Below are 14,084 nucleotides of genomic sequence, written 5' to 3' on the forward strand. Positions count from 1 at the left end.
AATCCATGCTCACTTTCCAATGAGGCTTTGGTGCAATCATAAGTGTGACCTTTGCATTTTGTGTCCAGAATATCACTGTGATAAAATGTATATGTAGATCAGGTGACATGAGTGTTTCTTCCACCATTTCTGGGAGTAATATGTTGAAGACATATAAATTAGCCTTTGGGGGTACAAATAGGTGTACCCTGGGTCTATGAATATAGAGATAATGCATGAATAGACCATACTGTGAATAAATAGTATAACAGGTTCCAATTTAAATAATGGATTGCATTGATATCTGAAAATATATAGGAAATCTAATATTGATACACAACCATTCATTCTAACCAGTTATACATCTAATGGTGATATTGGGGTTATGGTTTACCATGAAGGGGGTGTGAGTTTTGCTTCACAAGGGATTATGGAAATGGAAAAGAATGTGTTTGGAAAGAAGTCTCATGAAAAGACCAGTCAAGAAACGTGGAGGTATACATGTGTTCTGAAGCAGGAAGTGATTGAAAGGGAAATAAATGCCTAGAAATTTGTGAACTTGAGGATGAAATACATATCCTATGATGTGCATCAACTGAAGAAATAGTAATGTACCAGTGTTGAATAAAAATGAACGTCAAAATACACATCATGTCCCATAGGAATCTACTTGAATTCATGTTAAACTGGGTCAGTTACTGTAGAAATATTAGGATTTCAGCACTAGGAAACAAATATGTATTTCAGGCGGATGACTATTTCTGAGAATAATCTTGTGAAAAGTTGATTATAAATCCACATATATGAACATGAATGAATTTAGGGAGTATATAATATGACACATACATTTCATATTTTGAAAAATCTGGAGAGTGTGTGTATGTGTGTGAATATATGTATATAAAACACACACACAAACACAGATATTAAAGAGTTGAAATATATATGCCAATCGAAATTCATCATGAAATATTTATCATCCACAGATCCAAAAATATTTATTTTACTGAACATGTATTTATGTATCATGTTGTTCAAGTGGGAAGCTCACCTGGAGGTTGAATTCTCAGTTCCAACAGCGTTTAGGAGGAGTGATCTCTTCTCACAACTTGTATCTGCCAAGTCAGCCACCTCACAAGAATGGACGTGGGATAGGGGGTAGGATTCTATATGTGCATGAAAAATGCATGTTGCTGAATAGGCTACAGAGAAAGGGAGACAGGAATTCACATATTTGTTAACATTCAAAACACATGGAGAACTATTTCTATTAAATTGGACTAGATTTATAACACCTACCCTTTATAATGCCAAAGGCCAGTCCAACTATTCACCAGGCCTCCTCTGAACTGCCTGTATTTCTATTCTGTTTGAGTTATTTTTCTCCATCATATTAGTATTCATAGTCACAATCTAGTAGGGTATGGGTTAGTGTCAGGGATTCAGTATTTCGAACGGAAAATAGGAAAATGAATCCAGTGTGTAGGCCAATATGTGCTACAAAAAAATCTTCCCACTCTCCTCCAGAACATTGCCTTGACATTACCTTCACAATAAGTAAGACACAATTTGAGGAGAAGAGTTAGAAATGCTGTGAATACATATGTGGAATGGAAAATGCTCAGGAGTTCACAACCTTGGAGGTGGTAGACTAGTTTCCATGAGTTTAGGACATGGTAAACACTCCACAAACGTGGAGCTCTGCTGGCTTAAAGACTTCCTGAGAAACTGCCTCTGAGGTTGGGCACTTGAAATATATGTTGTTGTCAGGAGCTTTAGCTTCCTTTGTAGTGAGACCATCAAACCTGGTCTGCATCTATGTGACCTGGAGGACATGGTTTCTGATTTTCCAATGAACATGAGGCAGAAGTGCTGAATTCTCTCTTTGCAGGTAAACTGTGGCCACTGGGGTCTAAGTGTCTCCCTGTGTGGTCTGTGAAGCCATTTGGTCATCCTCCACTTTTTGTGGTGTTTCTTGCTGCTGCACTGGGAGTTTGGAATTTGCTTCAGGAAATACAAGGAGTTCAACTGGGACACAGTGCTGGAGGGAGTTCTGTCACGTGTGGTGGGTCAAGGTCCTAGGAGAATGCACCAGCCAGGCTTCTATCCCACAGAGCTTGCCCCCTTGACCATAGCAACCTGATTCTGAACATTGCCCTGAAACCTCTCCATATAACAAGATGCCTTTACATAGAAGGGTCTGCTCACTGCACCATGTCAGTCACAAGCCATTTGGAAGCCAATGGCAGATCCACATGGCCCCACCACAGATGTTTTATCACACACCTGCACACCACTGCTCTAGGCCCACTACTCAGCGGGCCCCAACTTACTGGCATCTCTGTTTTACACCATTTTCATGAAACCCAGTCAATCAAGGCACTGTCTGGTACACTCATGATCAGCAACAGGACATCCAAAGTTTCTCCAGTGCCACCTGGTCATGGGAATTTCAAAAATGTCATGGTATTTATCTAGCTAGCCATTTTTAAAGGATGAAGTTGGAGGCACTGTGTGTTTCCATTCCTTCAGGAACCATTAAATGGTGAGGAAGCTCATTTCGACGAAAGCTCTGGAGAACCCTCACAAACAAGTCTTCCCAAAGAGTGGCCAAAAGGTCACAGGAAGCCAGGCCCATTGAGGTCTACAATGTGAGGTCCACGTGTGTTTGGACTCTCCACGATGGCTGCCAGGTCTTTAAGAATAAACTCATGTGATATCCAGGCTGAGATTCCCAGTGCTCTGTGGAAAGCCAGCCTGGGCCTAGATCTCAGTTTCCAAGGGCGACTCTCATGCGTGGCCTCCTAACATCCCGACACAATTCACGGCAATACTTCTCTGAGGTCAGTTCCAGAACTCAGTCTCCAAGGGGAATCACACCAGAGTTCAAGCCCAGGTGGACCCAGTCATCTCTTCCCACTGCCACACCACAATTCAAACCAAAACACTGCCACATGGCCCTCATCTTCTTCCATATAGACACTCATCATAACCTCTGGCTGGAGGTTTCCATGAGGGGCACAGCCCAAGACAGTGTCCACAATATGCTCCCTTGCCTCTCATTTGCCTAATGTCAGGGTGGACTGGACACCCTTCCTGTGGACCTGGAGTGATCAAATAGGCCTGCCTTTAATACTGCTCTACTTCTCCAATTGGAGGCCTACTGACTGCCGGGTATAGATTCTTTGTGTGAACTGGAGTCATGAGAAAACCCAAGCACCTATGGGCTAGCCTCTGCATGGCTTTGAAGGACTCATTTGACACAAAGGATCCCTATTCTCACTTGATGGAGGTCAGGAATCTTACAGAGGAAGGCGAGAGACCTCATCCAGGATGACTGCTTTTGTGCCAATTTGGCTTTGGATGCACACATGGGATCTTTCTTTGGATCCACCAGGTGCTGACAATCTAAGCCACAGCCTCACACAGGGCCAAGAGGCTGATTCAGACACATCCCTTTGCAAAGCAATTAAGCAAAGAGCCACAGGTGATGCCCATTCATTTCCATTTGAAAACTGTTTTCTTCAGGCTTCACAAAGGGGTGCCCTGAGGCAAAGGCCTTCCTGACATTCAGGGCCACAGAAGGATAGGTAAGCCCAAGGCCCAAAGCAGGCTTTCTCCAGGGAGACTTTACTGGTCACACTGATATCTGAGTTTTCTGAGATGCTCACCATTCCTTTCAACTATCCAGTACATGGCCATGTCACCGAGCTTGGAGGTGGTACATATCTTGGACACAAAACCATGAGCCTATTCTGGAGAGTGGCCAGAATTCAGGAAGAAAACAGGAACTTAGGAAGATAGTAGGTGTTGCCCATCCATAAGGCAAGCCGCAGTCCATTCATAAATTGGGCAGGATGAATGCTGGGAAGCTTTCTACTAGACAGGACACATCCATTGATGCATTCTCTTTTCTAATGTCTACAACCAGGGACACAGTGGGATACACAAACATAGAAACACTCGCCTTGTCAAAAGCCTTACTAGAAACAGTCCACTCCAAACCAAACAAACCGCCTTTCCTACCTATTCTCAGAACATGAGACAAAACCACAAACTCACACCCACACCCACAAAGGCACCTCCTTCCAAGTTGGTCTGTGACTACCCGGAGTGTCGTCTGACTGGTGGGCCATACTATGTTCCCCCGAAAGGGCCTGTCCTGTCTCACATCTGGCCTCCTTGGCCAACTTTGTGAAGTTGTCAGGAGCCAGCGGTGAGCCACTACCTGCTTTCTCAGGAAAGGCCCCTCTGCAGAGCTTTCCTGGCATTTGGCAATCCTCACCTCAGCGGGTACCAAGAAAGACTGACTCTGTCCTTGGTAAATCCAAACAAGTGAGCCCACTGGGACTGGGACTGGGACTGGCTCTGGGTGCCTGGCTTCCTGGATCCCAAGTTCAGAGAGTTCCATCACCAAGGAAGTGAGGTGAGGTCACTTCCTTCAGGAACTGAATGAGGTCACTGCCTTGGCAACCACTGTGTCCTAACAGTTGCTTCCAAGGCTCCCATGAGATGGAGGCTGCCCCTCCTTCCTGTGACACTTTCACAAGTTAGAATGGAATATCAACCACAGGCACCAAGGAACAGCTCTCCACACAGGCCTGCTTTGGTCCATCTTGTCTACATTAAGAAGAGAGAGGCTCATTCAGACACATCCCTTCATCCCGACCAGGTGGTTTGCCATGGAAGATGACTTCTGCTCTCTCAGGTCCTTCATAGCTGCCTACATCTTCTCCAGGGATCATTTCTGCATGGACCTTTGAGGTTCTCAGCAGGTGGAAGATCCCCCACATTCCTGTATTGTAAGACCCACTCTGTCCCTGCTCTTCTGTAAAGTTAGATTGAGGGAACAGTGTATGCTTAGGGTTAAGAACCTGTTTGATGTGGCTTAGGAATCACTCTGCTGGATGAAGAATGGTATTGGGAACCTGCGATATTTATAATAATATATAGGTGAAATATATGTATGAAAACAGAAATCCAAGTAAGATTTGAAGGCCAGAAGGGCATTGGGCCCTTGATTGGGATACTTAGCTTTGAATGACTTTCTGCACAGATGTCTCAGATAAATCGATACACAATGGCATAGGACCTTGTACCTTGGATGATTGAATGTAGAAGAGAACATCCAGTCAAAAAGGGATAGTAGGTAGGATTAGGAAGATAGTTGGTAAGTTTTGGAAGAAGAGTGAGTATGCAATTTGGACCAAAAGTTCTTTAGCAATAGGGTGTCGGTTAGAGAGTGAATGTAAACGTCAGCACATGTGAAGAGTCAGTCACAATGATGAACTGGGGAACATATGTAGGAAAGCAGATATCAATAGAGACATTAGGAAATCAGGCAAAGTATAAAGTGAGTGAGTGGATTAGACATTTTCAACAGGGTTGAGGTTGAATATATCATCTTAGGAAGAAACAAATGTGTAGTCACCAATAGCATTGACATTTGAGAGCATTAGGCAACCTGGACAAGGATGTTTTTAGTAATCCATGCTCACTTTCCAATGAGGCTTTGGTGCAATCATAAGTGTGACCTTTGCATTTTGTGTCCAGAATATCACTGTGATAAAATGTATATGTAGATCAGGTGACATGAGTGTTTCTTCCACCATTTCTGGGAGTAATATGTTGAAGACATATAAATTAGCCTTTGGGGGTACAAATAGGTGTACCCTGGGTCTATGAATATAGAGATAATGTATGAATAGACCATACTGTGAATAAATAGTATAACAGGTTCCAATTTAAATAATGGATTGCATTGATATCTGAAAATATATAGGAAATCTAATATTGATACACAACCATTCATTCTAACCAGTTATACATCTAATGGTGATATTGGGGTTATGGTTTACCATGAAGGGGGTGTGAGTTTTGCTTCACAAGGGATTATGGAAATGGAAAAGAATGTGTTTGGAAAGAAGTCTCATGAAAAGACCAGTCAAGAAACGTGGAGGTATACATGTGTTCTGAAGCAGGAAGTGATTGAAAGGGAAATAAATGCCTAGAAATTTGTGAACTTGAGGATGAAATACATATCCTATGATGTGCATCAACTGAAGAAATAGTAATGTACCAGTGTTGAATAAAAATGAACGTCAAAATACACATCATGTCCCATAGGAATCTACTTGCATTCATGTTAAACTGGGTCAGTTACTGTAGAAATATTAGGATTTCAGCACTAGGAAACAAATATGTATTTCAGGTGGATGACTATTTCTGAGAATAATCTTGTGAAAAGTTGATTATAAATCCACATATATGAACATGAATGAATTTAGGGAGTATATAATATGACACATACATTTCATATTTTGAAAAATCTGGAGAGTGTGTGTATGTGTGTGTGTATATATATATATATATATATATATATATATATATATATATACACAAAAGAAAAACACACACACAAACACAGACTTTAAAGAGTAGAAATATATATGCCAATCGAAATTCATCATGAAATATTTATCATCCACACATCCAAAAATATTTATTTTACTGAACATGTATTTATGTATCATGTTGTTCAAGTGGGAAGCTCACCTGGAGGTTGAATTCTCAGTTCCAACAGCGTTTAGGAGGAGTGATCTCTTCTCACAGTTTGTATCTGCCAAGTCAGCCACCTCACAAGAATGGACGTGGGATAGGAGGTAGGATTCTATATGTGCATGTAAAAATGCATGTTGCTGAATAGGCTACAGAGAAAGGGAGACAGGAATTCACATATTTGTTAACATTCAAAACACATGGAGAACTATTTCTATTAAATTGGACTAGATTTATAACACCTACACTTTATAATGCCAAAGGCCAGTCCAACTATACACCAGGCCTGCTCTGAACTGCCTGTATTTCTATTCTGTTTGAGTTATTTTTCTCCATCACATTAGTATTCGTAGTCACTATCTAGTAGGGTATGGGTTAGTGTCAGGGATTCAGTATTTCGAACGGAAAATAGGAAAATGAATCCAATGTGTAGGCCAATATGTGCTACAAAAAAATCTTCCCACTCTCATCCAGAACATTGCCTTGACATTACCTTCACAATAAGTAAGACACAATTTGAGGAGAAGAGTGAGAAATGCTGTGAATACATATGTGGAATGGAAAATGCTCAGGAGTTCACAACCTTGGAGGTGGTAGACTAGTTTCCATGAGTAAGGGACAGGGTAAACACTCCACAAACGTGGAGCTCTGCTGGCCTAAAGACTTTGTGAGAAACTGCTTCTGAGGTTGGGCACTTGAAATATATGTTGTTGTCAGGAGCTTTAGCTTCCTTTGTAGTGAGACCATCAAACCTGGTCTGCATCTATGTGACCTGGAGGACATGGTTTCTGATTTTCCAATGAACATGAGGCAGAAGTGCTGAATTCTCTCTTTGCAGGTAAACTGTGGCCACTGGGGTCTAAGTGTCTCCCTGTGTGGTCTGTGAAGCCATTTGGTCATCCTCCACTTTTCGTGGTGTTTCTTGCTGCTGCACTGGGAGTTTGGAATTTGCTTCAGGAAATACAAGGAGTTCAACTGGGACACAGTGCTGGAGGGAGTTCTGTCACGTGTGGTGGGTCAAGGTCCTAGGAGAATGCACCAGCCAGGCTTCTATCCCACAGAGCTTGCCCCCTTGACCATAGCAACCTGATTCTGAACATTGCCCTGAAACCTCTCCATATAACAAGATGCCTTTACATAGAAGGGTCTGCTCACTGCACCATGTCAGTCACAAGCCATTTGGAAGCCAATGGCAGATCCACATGGCCCCACCACAGATGTTTTATCACACACCTGCACACCACTGCTCTAGGCCCACTACTCAGCGGGCCCCAACTTACTGGCATCTCTGTTTTACACCATTTTCATGAAACCCAGTCAATCAAGGCACTGTCTGGTACACTCATGATCAGCAACAGGACATCCAAAGGTTCTCCAGTGCCACCTGGTCATGGGAATTTCAAAAATGTCATGGTATTTATCTAGCTAGCCATTTTTAAAGGATGAAGTTGGAGGCACTGTGGGTTTCCATTCCTTCAGGAACCATTAAATGGTGAGGAAGCTCATTTCAACGAAAGCTCTGGGGAACTCTCACAAACAAGGCTTCCCAAAGAGTGGCCAAAAGGTCACAGGAAGCCAGGCCCATTGAGGTCTACAATGTGAGGTCCACGTGTGTTTGGACTCTCCACGATGGCTGCCAGGTCTTTTAGAATAAAATCATGTGATATCCGGGCTGAGATTCCCAGTGCTCTGTGGAAAGCCAGCCTGGGCCTAGATCTCAGTTTCCAAGGACGACTCTCATGCGTGGCCTCCTAACATCCCGAAACTATTCACGGCAATACTTCTCTGAGGTCAGTTCTAGAACTCAGTCTCCAAGGGGAATCACACCAGAGTTCAAGCCCAGGTGGACCCAGTCATCTCTTCCCACTGCCACACCACAATTCAAACCAAAACACTGCCACATGGCCCTCATCTTCTTCCATATAGACACTCATCATAACCTCTGGCTGGAGGTTTCCATGAGGGGCACAGCCCAAGACAGTGTCCACAATAAGCTCCCTTGCCTCTCATTTGCCTAATGTAGGGTGGACTGGACACCCTTCCTGTGGACCTGGAGTGATCAAATAGGCCTGCCTTTAATACTGCTCTACTTCTCCAATTGGAGGCCTACTGACTGCCGGGTATAGATTCTTTGTGTGAACTGGAGTCATGAGAAAACCCAAGCACCTATGGGCTAGCCTCTGCATGGCTTTGAAGGACTCATTTGACACAAAGGATCCCTATTCTCACTTGATGGAGGTCAGGAACCTTACAGAGGAAGGCGAGAGACCTCATCCAGGATGACTGCTTTTGTGCCAATTTGGCTTTGGATGCACACATGGGATCTTTCTTTGGATCCACCAGGTGCTGACAATCTAAGCCACAGCCTCACACAGGGCCAAGAGGCTGATTCAGACACATCCCTTTGCAAAGCAATTAAGCAAAGAGCCACAGGTGATGCCCATTCATTTCCATTTGAAAACTGTTTTCTTCAGGCTTCACAAAGGGGTGCCCTGAGGCAAAGGCCTTCCTGACATTCAGGGCCACAGAAGGATAGGTAAGCCCAAGGCCCAAAGCAGGCTTTCTCCAGGGAGACTTTACTGGTCACACTGATATCTGAGTTTTCTGAGATGCTCACCATTCCTTTCAACTATCCAGTACATGGCCATGTCACCGAGCTTGGAGGTGGTACATATCTTGGACACAAAACCATGAGCCTATTCTGGAGAGTGGCCAGAATTCAGGAAGAAAACAGGAACTTACGAAGATAGTAGGTGTTGCCCATCCATAAGGCAAGCCGCAGTCCATTCATAAATTGGGCAGGATGAATGCTGGGAAGCTTTCTACTAGACAGGACACATCCATTGATGCATTCTCTTTTCTAATGTCTACAACCAGGGACACAGTGGGATACACAAACATAGAAACACTCGCCTTGTCAAAAGCCTTACTAGAAACAGTCCACTCCAAACCAAACAAACCGCCTTTCCTACCTATTCTCAGAACATGAGACAAAACCACAAACTCACACCCACACCCACAAAGGCACCTCCTTCCAAGTTGGTCTGTGACTACCCGGAGTGTCGTCTGACTGGTGGGCCATACTATGTTCCCCCGAAAGGGCCTGTCCTGTCTCACATCTGGCCTCCTTGGCCAACTCTGTGAAGTTGTCAGGAGCCAGCGGTGAGCCACTACCTGCTTTCTCAGGAAAGGCCCCTCTGCAGAGCTTTCCTGGCATTTGGCAATCCTCACCTCAGTGGGTACCAAGAAAGACTGACTCTGTCCTTGGTAAATCCAAACAAGTGAGCCCACTGGGACTGGGACTGGGACTGGCTCTGGGTGCCTGGCTTCCTGGATCCCAAGTTCAGAGAGTTCCATCACCAAGGAAGTGAGGTGAGGTCACTTCCTTCAGGAACTGAATGAGGTCACTGCCTTGGCAACCACTGTGTCCTAACAGTTGCTTCCAAGGCTCCCATGAGATGGAGGCTTCCCCTCCTTCCTGTGACATTTTCACAAGTTAGAATGGAATATCAACCACAGGCACCAAGGAACAGCTCTCCACACAGGCCTGCTTTGGTCCATCTTGTCTACATTAAGAAGAGAGAGGCTCATTCAGACACAACCCTTCATCCTGACCAGGTTGTTTGCCATGGAAGGTGACTTCTGCTCTCTCAGGTCCTTCATAGCTGCCTACATCTTCTCCAGGGATCATTTCTGCATGGACCTTTGAGGTTCTCAGCAGGTGGAAGATCCCCCACATTCCTGTATTGTAAGACCCACTCTGTCCCTGCTCTTCTGTAAAGTTAGATTGAGGGAACAGTGTATGCTTAGGGTTAAGAACCTGTTTGATGTGGCTTAGGAATCACTCTGCTGGATGAAGAATGGTATTGGGAACCTGCGATATTTATAATAATATATAGGTGAAATATATGTATGAAAACAGAAATCCAAGTAAGATTTGAAGGCCAGAAGGGCATTGGGCCCTTGATTGGGATACTTAGCTTTGAATGACTTTCTGCACAGATGTCTCAGATAAATCGATATACAATGGCATAGGACCTTGTACCTTGGATGATTGAATGTAGAAGAGAACATCCAGTCAAAAAGGGATAGTAGGTAGGATTAGGAAGAAAGTTGGTAAGTTTTGGAAGAAGAGTGAGTATGCAATTTGGACCAAAAGTTCTTTAGCAATAGGGTGTCGGTTAGAGAGTGAATGTAAACGTCAGCACATGTGAAGAGTCAGTCACAATGATGAACTGGGGAACATATGTAGGAAAGCAGATATCAATAGAGACATTAGGAAATCAGGCAAAGTATAAAGTGAGTGAGTGGATTAGACATTTTCAACAGGGTTGAGGTTGAATATATCATCTTAGGAAGAAACAAATGTGTAGTCACCAATAGCATTGACATTTGAGAGCATTAGGCAACCTGGACAAGGATGTTTTTAGTAATCCATGCTCACTTTCCAATGAGGCTTTGGTGCAATCATAAGTGTGACCTTTGCATTTTGTGTCCAGAATATCACTGTGATAAAATGTATATGTAGATCAGGTGACATGAGTGTTTCTTCCACCATTTCTGGGAGTAATATGTTGAAGACATATAAATTAGCCTTTGGGGGTACAAATAGGTGTACCCTGGGTCTATGAATATAGAGATAATGTATGAATAGACCATACTGTGAATAAATAGTATAACAGGTTCCAATTTAAATAATGGATTGCATTGATATCTGAAAATATATAGGAAATCTAATATTGATACACAACCATTCATTCTAACCAGTTATACATCTAATGGTGATATTGGGGTTATGGTTTACCATGAAGGGGGTGTGAGTTTTGCTTCACAAGGGATTATGGAAATGGAAAAGAATGTGTTTGGAAAGAAGTCTCATGAAAAGACCAGTCAAGAAACGTGGAGGTATACATGTGTTCTGAAGCAGGAAGTGATTGAAAGGGAAATAAATGCCTAGAAATTTGTGAACTTGAGGATGAAATACATATCCTATGATGTGCATCAACTGAAGAAATAGTAATGTACCAGTGTTGAATAAAAATGAACGTCAAAATACACATCATGTCCCATAGGAATCTACTTGCATTCATGTTAAACTGGGTCAGTTACTGTAGAAATATTAGGATTTCAGCACTAGGAAACAAATATGTATTTCAGGTGGATGACTATTTCTGAGAATAATCTTGTGAAAAGTTGATTATAAATCCACCTATATGAACATGAATGAATTTAGGGAGTATATAATATGACACATACATTTCATATTTTGAAAAATCTGGAGAGTGTGTGTATGTGTGTGTGTGTGTGTATATATATATACACAAAAAAAACAACACACACACACAAACCCAGACATTAAAGAGTAGAAATATATATGCCAATCGAAATTCATCATGAAATATTTATCATCCACAGATCCAAAAATATTTATTTTACTGAACATGTATTTATGTATCATGTTGTTCAAGTGGGAAGCTCACCTGGAGGTTGAATTCTCAGTTCCAACAGCGTTTAGGAGGAGTGATCTCTTCTCACAACTTGTATCTGCCAAGTCAGCCACCTCACAAGAATGGACGTGGGATAGGAGGTAGGATTCTATATGTGCATGTAAAAATGCATGTTGCTGAATAGGCTACAGAGAAAGGGAGACAGGAATTCACATATTTGTTAACATTCAAAACACATGGAGAACTATTTCTATTAAATTGGACTAGATTTATAACACCTACCCTTTATAATGCCAAAGGCCAGTCCAACTATACACCAGGCCTCCTCTGAACTGCCTGTATTTCTATTCTGTTTGAGTTATTTTTCTCCATCATATTAGTATTCGTAGTCACAATCTAGTAGGGTATGGGTTAGTGTCAGGGATTCAGTATTTCGAACGGAAAATAGGAAAATGAATCCAATGTGTAGGCCAATATGTGCTACAAAAAAATCTTCCCACTCTCATCCAGAACATTGCCTTGACATTACCTTCGCAATAAGTAAGACACAATTTGAGGAGAAGAGTTAGAAATGCTGTGAATACATATGTGGAATGGAAAATGCTCAGGAGTTCACAACCTTGGAGGTGGTAGACTAGTTTCCATGAGTAAGGGACAGGGTAAACACTCCACAAACGTGGAGCTCTGCTGGCCTAAAGACTTCGTGAGAAACTGCTTCTGAGGTTGGGCACTTGAAATATATGTTGTTGTCAGGAGCTTTAGCTTCCTTTGTAGTGAGACCATCAAACCAGGTCTGCATCTATGTGACCTGGAGGACATGGTTTCTGATTTTCCAATGAACATGAGGCAGAAGTGCTGAATTCTCTCTTTGCAGGTAAACTGTGGCCACTGGGGTCTAAGTGTCTCCGTGTGTGGACTGTGAAGCCATTTGGTCATCCTCCACTTTTCGTGGTGTTTCTTGCTGCTGCACTGGGAGTTTGGAATTTGCTTCAGGAAATACAAGGAGTTCAACTGGGACACAGTGCTGGAGGGAGTTCTGTCACGTGTGGTGGGTCAAGGTCCTAGGAGAATGCACCAGCCAGGCTTCTATCCCACAGAGCTTGCCCCCTTGACCATAGCAACCTGATTCTGAACATTGCCCTGAAACCTCTCCATATAACAAGATGCCTTTACATAGAAGGGTCTGCTCACTGCACCATGTCAGTCACAAGCCATTTGGAAGCCAATGGCAGATCCACATGGCCCCACCACAGATGTTTTATCACACACCTGCACACCACTGCTCTAGGCCCACTACTCAGCGGGCCCCAACTTACTGGCATCTCTGTTTTACACCATTTTCATGAAACCCAGTCAATCAAGGCACTGTCTGGTACACTCATGATCAGCAACAGGACATCCAAAGGTTCTCCAGTGCCACCTGGTCATGGGAATTTCAAAAACGTCATGGTATTTATCTAGCTAGCCATTTTTAAAGGATGAAGTTGGAGGCACTGTGGGTTTCCATTCCTTCGGGAACCATCAAATGGTGAGGAAGCTCATTTCAACGAAAGCTCTGGGGAACTCTCACAAACAAGGCTTCCCAAAGAGTGGCCAAAAGGTCACAGGAAGCCAGGCCCATTGAGGTCTACAATGTGAGGTCTACGTGTGTTTGGACTCTCCACGATGGCTGCCAGGTCTTTAAGAATAAAATCATGTGATATCCGGGCTGAGATTCCCAGTGCTCTGTGGAAAGCCAGCCTGGGCCTAGATCTCAGTTTCCAAGGGCGACTCTCATGCGTGGCCTCCTAACATCCCGAAACTATTCACGGCAATACTTCTCTGAGGTCAGTTCCAGAACTCAGTCTCCAAGGGGAATCACACCAGAGTTCAAGCCCAGGTGGACCCAGTCATCTCTTCCCACTGCCACACCACAATTCAAACCAAAACACTGCCACATGGCCCTCATCTTCTTCCATATAGACACTCATCATAACCTCTGGCTGGAGGTTTCCATGAGGGGCACAGCCCAAGACAGTGTCCACAATAAGCTCCCTTGCCTCTCATTTGCCTAATGTAGGGTGGACTGGACACCCTTCCTGTGGACCTGGAGTGATCAAA

The sequence above is a fragment of the Spermophilus citellus genome (genome assembly GCF_964194105.1).
Source record: "Spermophilus citellus genome assembly, chromosome: 12".
Taxonomy (NCBI): Eukaryota; Metazoa; Chordata; class Mammalia; order Rodentia; family Sciuridae; genus Spermophilus; species Spermophilus citellus.